This window comes from Equus asinus, unplaced genomic scaffold (assembly GCF_041296235.1).
Source record: "Equus asinus isolate D_3611 breed Donkey unplaced genomic scaffold, EquAss-T2T_v2 contig_123, whole genome shotgun sequence".
In the NCBI taxonomy this organism is placed as follows: domain Eukaryota; kingdom Metazoa; phylum Chordata; class Mammalia; order Perissodactyla; family Equidae; genus Equus; species Equus asinus.
Window position 1 is genome coordinate 11,747 of NW_027224765.1, and position 8,417 is coordinate 20,163.

General features: G+C 55.7%; 1 long non-coding RNA gene across 2 annotated transcripts; it reads left to right on the forward strand.

Annotated features, from left to right (window-relative positions):
• Positions 1 to 4,139: 4,139 nt before the first annotated feature.
• LOC139042980 (uncharacterized) lies at positions 4,140 to 7,846 on the forward strand. Of its 2 annotated transcripts, none has more exons than XR_011500082.1 (3): positions 4,140 to 5,531; positions 6,820 to 7,054; positions 7,342 to 7,846. It is a non-coding gene; the product is annotated as an uncharacterized lncRNA (long non-coding RNA). The 2 variants fall into 2 exon arrangements; XR_011500081.1 differs by having other exon boundaries at positions 5,166 to 5,531; positions 7,338 to 7,825.
• The last annotated feature ends 571 nt before the right edge of the window (positions 7,847 to 8,417 follow it).

Consider the following 8,417-nt stretch of genomic DNA (forward strand, 5'->3'; position numbering starts at 1 on the left):
GGGGAAAAAGCAACACGGAGAAATCCACCCTCTGAAACTGAGGAACATGGGCAAAAGAAGCTAGCTCAGGTTGCAACCTTTAAGCAGAAGAAAAACACAAGGGCGTGCAGACCTGGCAAAAAAGCAACAGTGAGAAATCTACCCTCTGAAACCGACGAAGATGGACAACAGAGGCTAGCTCAGGTGGCAATTTTTAAGGAAAAATAAAAGGAAGTGCGTGGAGACCTGGGGAAAAAGCAACACGGAGAAATCTACCCTCTAGAACTGAGAAAGAAGCGCAACAGAGGCTAGCTCAGGTGGCAATCTTTAAGCAAAAAGAATAAAATAAAAAAATACAATGGCGAGGAGACCCGGTCAAAAAGCAACCCTGAAAAAGGTACCCTCTGAAACTGAGGAAGCAGGGCAACAGTGCCTAGCTCAGGTGACAATCTTTAAGCAAAAGAAACACACAAGGGCGTGGGGAGCTGGGGAAAAGGCAACACTGAGAAATCCACCCTCTGAAACGGACGAAGATGGGCAACAGAGGCTACCTCAGGTGGCAATCGTTAAGCCAAAGAAACACACAAGGGTGTGGAGACCTGGGGAAAAAGCAACACGGAGAAATCCACCCTCTGAAACTGACGAACATGGGCAAAAGAAGCTAGCTCAGGTTGCAGCCTTCAAGCAGAAAAAAAAAAGACGCAAGGGCGTGGAGAGCTGGCGAAAAAGCAACACTGAGAAATCTACCCTCTGAAACCGAAGAAGATGGGCAACAGAGGCTAGCTCAGGTGGCAATCTTTAAGCAAAAAAAATAAAATAAAAAAATACAATGGCGAGGAGACCCGGTCAAAAAGCAACCCTGAAAAAGGTACCCTCTGAAACTGAGGAAGCAGCGCAACAGTGCCTAGCTCAGGTGACAATCTTTAAGCAAAAAAAAAAAACAAAAAACAAAAAACAAAAAACAAAACCCACAATGGAGTGGAGACCCGGGGGAAATCAACACTGAAAAATACAAAAAGAATGGAAGACCAATAGACAGAGCAGGCACTTTCACCTGGGGTGGAGGAGGTACGCATGGATGACCGATAAGCGCATGAAAAGATGTGAGCTGTTCCCTGGAAAAGCAAGTGAGAAAATTAGAGGGAGACATTGTGGGGACACATGGGTGAGACTGCCTTCTTCCAAATACCGGAACAGGATCAAACTGCTAGTCAGGTCGCGGAGAAGCCAAGTCAGTCACTCACGCCTCACTGGTGGTGAAGGGAAACGGTATGGCCTCTGTGAAAAAGGGCGTGGCGGGTTCCAAAACTGACACGCCGCGGAAACAACCACCGAAAGTGGCAACCTACATAAGCCTTTGGTGTATCTTGCCTCCTAAGAGCGTCTGTATGTAGCTGGAGCCTTGGGTCATTAAGGCTTCCACAGTGATCTGTGGTGGGTGGGTGGGGGGGGGGGGCCTTGGGCCTTGGGGGTCTCCGCTGGACCTCCAGGAAGTCAGCTTTTGTGGAGTCCCGTGAGTCCTTCCAGGGAGGGAGGCATCCAACCCGAGGGTGGTCTGGAGGGCACCACTCCCACCACTCCCGGGGGCTGGGGCGGGGGGCGGGGTGGGGGCTGCGGCCACGTTCCTGTTCATTCACACAGAATCCGGGGCATGAATGTTCTTAGCAGCTCTGTTCCACACAGCCCCACACTGGAAACCACACAGACGTCCTGCGAGTCCCATCCCTTGCTCATGTCGCCGGGGCTCCGGAGGAGGGCCACTCTGTAAAAGCGGCCGCCAGATGGCGCCCAACGACCGGCGCGGAGGGGTCAGCGGGAGGGAACCGGGTCACCAGCCAGCGAGAGTGCACAGCCTGAGCCCACCGCCGGGTCAGGTCTCTCTCTGTCTCTGTCTCTGTCTCTGTCTCTGTCTCTGTCTCTCTCTGTCTCTGTCTCTGTCTCTGTCTCTCTCTGTCTCTCTCTCTCTCTCTCTTTCTCTCTGGGCCCGCTTGGGGCGGGCGGGAGGTCACCACGTGAGGCCCCAGGGTGTCCACCTCGGAGCTCCCAGGCAGCACAGGGCAACCCTGGGCGCAGAAGGAGGTGTTGGAAAATCGGCGGGGAGGGGGGTGGGGTGGGTGGGCTTGCCAGGAAGGGGACAGACTCCCCACGTGACTTCTGGGCCGGGCCGGGCGCGGGGCTGCCGGCTGGCTGACGCGGACAGAGGTGGAAAAGTCCCCGGAGATGCCACGGGGCAGGCCGGGGCTGCCGGCCCCCGCTTCCCGGAGCGGCCCGAGCACTTCCCGGGCTCCCGGGAGGACTTAGAAAATCACGGCGGGGTGGGGGGTGGGGGTCGCTGTCAAACCGAAACCATGCACGTCATCAGAGAAGGACCGTGACGACGGAGGAATTGTCCGCAGTCTGTCAGGAATTGTGTGCAGCCTGTCACTTCCGGCCCAGAGGGTCTCTCTAAGGCAGACGGACAGACAGAGCCCACAAGTCGTAGAGGAAAGGACCGAGCCGCTTGGCCGCGGAAAAGTTTACAACACAAAACAGGTCTCCCTCCGCACGGGGCCACAGCAAAGCCCAAAGACGACACACGGGGGGGAGCATGGGTGCAGATGCACGTGTGGTGATAAGAATATGGATTTCAGCAGGGCTTCCCGTCCTCATCAACAAGCAGAAGCACCCAAATGGTGGGGGTTGGGGGGCAGAGACCTCACAGCCATTCCCTCCACAAATCGAGTTCCCCGGGACATCCTCACAGCGCCGTGCTGTGAGTGTGTGTGGGTGTTTAAAATGGAGTAAATGTGGACGTGGAACTGCTCCGTGAAACCAAAATAACAACAGTCGTAGATCTTCTTTGGTCATTTAGAAAATTCTTTTTTTTTTTTTTTTCCCCAGCGGTGCACGTATTTCCCTTCCAAAAAAGAAGAACGGGAAAGGAGATGTTAAAGGCAAGCAGAGAGAGGAAAACTGTTGCAAAACAAAAGCTGAGCTCCCGTCCGAGGGAGGCCTCCTCCATTGGAGGCCTAGGAAATCATTCTGACAAAATGGAGGATCTCTGTCTTTGGTGTCGATTCCCTCAGAGGTCAAGAGAAACCTTTTCCAATGTCTTTATCAGGAGGAGACTAGAAGTTAGAGAAAAGTATCCTTTCGGGAGTGAGAAAAACAAATTCTGATTTTGCATCAGCTTCCCTCCGATCTTGAAACTCATTGACTTGATTCCATTCTGTCGACGGAAATAATCCGGAACCAATCTATCCGTGAAAATCGGGGTGCGTTTATTCTGAGCTAAAATGTGAGGACTGTGGCCCGGGGCCTTTCTTCCCGAAGGAAGAGAGGGTGCCCGGGAAGTGGGGTGTACAGAGTGCTTCTAGACCCCCAGAGAGGACGTTTCACATAGGATCGAAAGGTCCCTTGGATGATAGTCGCGAGACTGCTCTGTCGGCACAGCGATCGACAGACACTGCTGGGTGGCAGGTCTGTTGTCTGGGCCTGGGTGGTCACAGGGGAGCCGGATGGTCAAAGGTGAGCGCAACCATCCGCTCCTAGCCTAAGGAAAGATGCCTCTCCTTAAGGAAAGGCCCGAGCACGGGGAAGCTGCTCCTTTCCCTTAAGGGCATTGGTTCTTGCCGTAGGAAATGTGTAAAGCGGATCTACGATGCGATGCGTGCTCGACGGCCACGTCAGGCCCTTTTCGAAAAACACTGTCAGGCCGAATTAGGCCGACACCCAATGGCTTCCTCATAGACTCCCATAGATCCTATCGCTCGCCATTTCTATCTGTCCACTCGTTCCAATTTTAGGCCACTTGACCACGAACAGGCCTTTTTCTCAGATTATTTTCCCCGTGAAACTTTGATCACCTTTTCACAGACAAAACGATCTTTACTTTTTAGGCCCTCTTGCCTGAAGGCAGCCATCTCACTTTCCTTGAACACAAAGATGTTTCCCATATTCACTTTTAGTGGCTTTTTGTTTTGTTTTGTTTTGTTTTGAGGACGATGAGCCCTGAGCTAACTGCTGCCAATCCTCCTCTTTTTGCCGAGGAAGGCTGGCCCTGAGCTCACCTCCGTGCCCATCTTCCTCTATTTCATATGTGGGACGCCTACCACCACGTGGCTCGCCCAGCGGTGCCACGTCCACCCCCGGGATCCGAACTGGCGAACCCCGGGCCGGCGAAGCGGAACAGGCACACTTAACCAGCGCGCCACCGGGCCGGCCTAGTGGCTTTCATCGCATTTGTTAAGTAGATTTTTTAACCCTCACGAACCTTAATTTTGGTGAAAACTAAGAAGCCAGCAATTAGGAACTGTCCTTCCCATGAGCATTCCGTCGCTTGGCCAATGTCTAAACACTTGGCCACTTTTAGAAACATGGGATTTCATAGGTTTATCTTTTCCTTCGCTTTATTTGATTTCATCTCACTTTAGTTTTTGGGTGAGGAAGATCGGCCCTCACAGAGCTAACGCCTGTTGCCAATCTTCCGTTTTTGTTTTTTTTTTCCCCCCTCCCGATTTTTCTCCCCCAATCCCCCCCATGACATAGTTGTCTATCTTAGTTGAGGGCCCTTCCAGTTGTGGCATGTGGGACGCCGCCTCCACACGGCCCGACGAGCGGTGCCGTGTCCGTGCCGTGCCCGGGATCTGAACCGGCAAAACCCTGGGCCGCCGAAGGGGAGCTTGTGAACTTAACCACTCGGCCACGGGGCCGCCCCTGTCCGTGGACTTTTTTATCACCTGATTTCACCTCGCAAAACTTCAAAGCTTCAAGTTATCAGAGAGGTTTGGGAAGTTGTTTTTATTAATTTAATTAATTTATTTTTCGAGGAAGACGAGCCCCGAGCTGACACCTGCTGCCAATTCTCCTCTTTTTGCCCCGGGAGAGTGATCCCGAGCTAACATCCGTGCCCATCCCCCTCCCCTTGATAGGCGGGACGCTGACCACAGCGTGGCTCGCCAAGCGGCGCCACGTCCGCACCCTGGATCCGAACCTGCGAACCCCTGGCTGACAAAACGGAACGTGCGAACTTAACCGCTGTGCCGCCGGGCTGGCCCTTCGGGAAGTTATTTTCAGGACACGGGCCATAAACTAGAATCACCGCTACAGGTTTATCGGAGCGACATCAGCGTTCGTGGTGGATTGAGTCGTCCCCTCTGTCTCTCCCCTCCAGGGCACAACCAAAGGGACGTCTATCGACCCACCCACCAAGGATTCCCCCCCCCCCCCCGCACGGCACAGCAGGATGCCTGAGAGATCCACGCAGCCCTACAGCGGCAAGTCACATTCGCACAGTCAAAATTCAATGGCAGAGACAAAACGTTAAGGTCAGTGAGAGGGAAGAGAATAACCGGCCCAGGAGCAACGGTGTGAAGAACACGGAGAAGACGGGTCCTAGACGCCGGGGTCCCCGGAGCAGTGATTTGATCAGAGGCCCGCAAACGTCCACGATCTCCACACCACGTTTATGGCCGACTGCGTGCGTGGGTCCTTTGGAATCGACCAGGCTACCGTCCGGGCCACTTTGGGACATCGTGTCCAGCTGCCCCGAGCGGTGGAGCTGTCGTTCAAGTGTAAGATGGGGCCCGTCCGGGGAGAGAATGGGGACGGGGAAAGGGAGGCCGCGGGAAGTCACAGAGTCTGAGGTGTTCGGGGGAGACTGACTCTTCTGAAGTGGAGGTGGTAGAAGGAGAGCAGCAGGATTTTTGGATTTTTGTTCCCTCTGTTAGGTATCTGGGTCCGGAGGAGAGTGGGGCGGGGGGGGGGCGGGTGGTGGTGGTGGTGGTGGGTGTGAGGCTGAGGCGGGGCTGGTGTTTCCTTTCCGAGTCAGGTGGAAGAGCTCCTCCAGTGGAGGTTTTTAGACAAGGGGTCTGGTCTGGCAGGATGGGAGGTTGCGGGTTGAGCCACAGGGGAATCTGTCGTAGCTCAGACTCGGGCCTTTGAAGAAATAGACAGAGAGAGGAGTTTTGCTCTGTCTGTCACCGCAGCCGGCACCTCAGGAGCAACAACAGGAGGCTTCCCGAATGAGTGAAGGGGCAGGAGCCAGCGTGCCCCGTGCCTCTCTCAGCCCTGCGCCGGCAGGGAAGGAAGCAGGCAGGCAGGCCTCAGGGCTACTCCCGTCCTACTGCCCGGTGGTCCCTGTCCCGGCCCCGCCCCCACTCTCCCCCTGACCCTCACCGCTCCCCAGCCCTCTTCTCAGCCAGAGAGGCGATGGGGGGGGGGGCGGTGCGGTCCCAGAACAAGTTTCCTCTCATCCGCCATCATCTTGCCACCCTGACGACTTGGCCTGAGATCCGGCCTAGGCTGTACCCGTGTGTGGTTTTCCTGTGGACAAGGGGGCCGGTTCACCATTTCGGAAGAAACCCCTAGCCTTCCACTGCCGAGTCGCCAGCCTGGGAGGGGGGAGGGGGGAGGGGGGAGGGGAGGTCAGGCCCATTCATTCCGATGGGCCTGGCGTCAGGGCTTCATTCAAGTGCAGGAAGCTCTCTCCCATGGCCTCGGGCTTTTTCCCATTGAACGGCTTTCTTCAATTCCCCCACCCTTAGGCCGCAGTCCACCAAGGGCCGGGAGGCAGGGAGGGAAGATGTTGGGGCAGGGTGGCTGTCTGAGAAACTCGCCTCATCTGGGGCAGAAAGAGTGCCCCCCTCCTTTCTCTAACCCTACTAGACTGCTTGAGGATCACGGACGGTTTGGCTCATCGATGAGCCCTGCGTTATGGGCCCGGCAAGCAAACTCCTAACGGGCAACCCGCCGCTCTAGGCGTGTGTGGGTTTTTTGATCTTTCACCTTCAAGTTCGCACGACATCGGTCCGTGTCCCCCGCCCCGGCTTCCCATGGGAAATCCTCCGTCTCTTTCCACAGACTCACTGGCGACTTCACACAGTGCCTGCCTCCTCCTCCTTAGGAAGGAAGGAAGGAAGGAAGGAAGGGGCTGACCCCGTGGCCGAGCAGTTGAGTTTGCACGCTCCGCTTCAGCGGCCCGGGGCTTGGAAGGTTCGGATCCTGGGCTCGGACACGGCACCGCTCATCAAACCACGCTGAGGTGGCGTCCCACACGGCAGAACCAGAGGGACCCTCAAAGAGAATATAGAACTAGGTACTGGGGTGCTCTGGGGAGAAGAAGAAGAAGGAGGAGGAATAAAAAGAAAAGAAAAGATTGGCAATGAGCTCGGGTGCCAGTCTTTAAAAAAAAAAAAAAAAAGAGGAAGAAAGATGGACAAACAGGAACGAATCCCACTGACGGCACCTCCAAATGGTGGGGGGCAGGGGGGTGGGGGGGGTGGGGAGTGGCATCATCGGGCCAAGGGTGACTCTAAGCGTGATCCCGCGGTTGTGTTATTTGACATTTTATCGAATCGATTTATTATTTTATTTTTGAGGAAGATGAGCCCTGAGCGAACATCTGCCACCAATCCTCCTCTGTCGGCCGAGGAAGACTGGCCCTGAGCTGACATCCGTGCCCATCCCCCTCTACTTTCCAGGTGGGACGCCTGCCACAGCGTGGCTCGCCAAGCGGTGCCGGGTCCTGTGCCCGGGATCCGGACCGGCGAACCCGGGGCCGGCGGAGCAGAACGTGCGAACTTCACCGCCGCGCCACCGGGCCGGCCCCCGGAGTTGTTTTGAAAATCCAGTAAGGGGCTGGCCCCGTGGCCGAGTGGTTAAGTTCGCGCGCTCCGCTGCAGGCAGCCCAGTGTTTCATCGGTTCGTTCGGATCCCGGGCGCGGACACGGCACTGCTCATCAAACCACGCTGAGGCGGCGTCCCACATACCACCGCTAGAAGGACCCACCGCGAAGAACACACAACTACGTACCGGGGGGCTTTGGGGAGAAAAAGGAAAGACAAAAAATAAAATCTTCCAAACTCCAATAAAACTTTGAGTGAAGACGACGAGGAGGATGCGAAACGTATCTCACGCCTCCGAGCCGAGCCGTCCGTTTAGGTTTAGGAAGGGGGACGAGGACCCTTTGTAAGCGACATCCCTTTTTAAGCACCATTCTAAACCACAGAACAGAACTCCCTCTCCTCGACCCGGAGCGAGGAGGTTCCTGGGTGTGTCAGAGAGGGTCACGTCCTCTGCAGCACGAACGAACCGCCAGGGTTCGGCCACGGGAAAGAATTTCTTCCTCTCCAGGGGGACTAAAAGTCACCGACGGCAGCGGGCGTAGGTGCTATCCTTCCCGTCCAGGAAAGGCAGGGAGAACTTCAGCCGTGAAGAGAAGGAGGTCTTCCTCACTCCCCGTTTTGGGAGGGCCCCTTTGGCAGGGGAGTTTTGTCTCCTGATTTCAAGTCAGGAAGAAAAGGGAGAGAGAGAGAGAGAGAGAGAGAGTGTGTGTCCTTCTCGTGCCAGGTCGGTCTGAGGGGGACCTCCTCTGGTTTCCTCCCTTCCCAGGGAACGCCGTTCGCTCCTTCTTCTAGAAAAAGCTCCCAAAGCACCACCGCCCAGGATGGTCGACCTA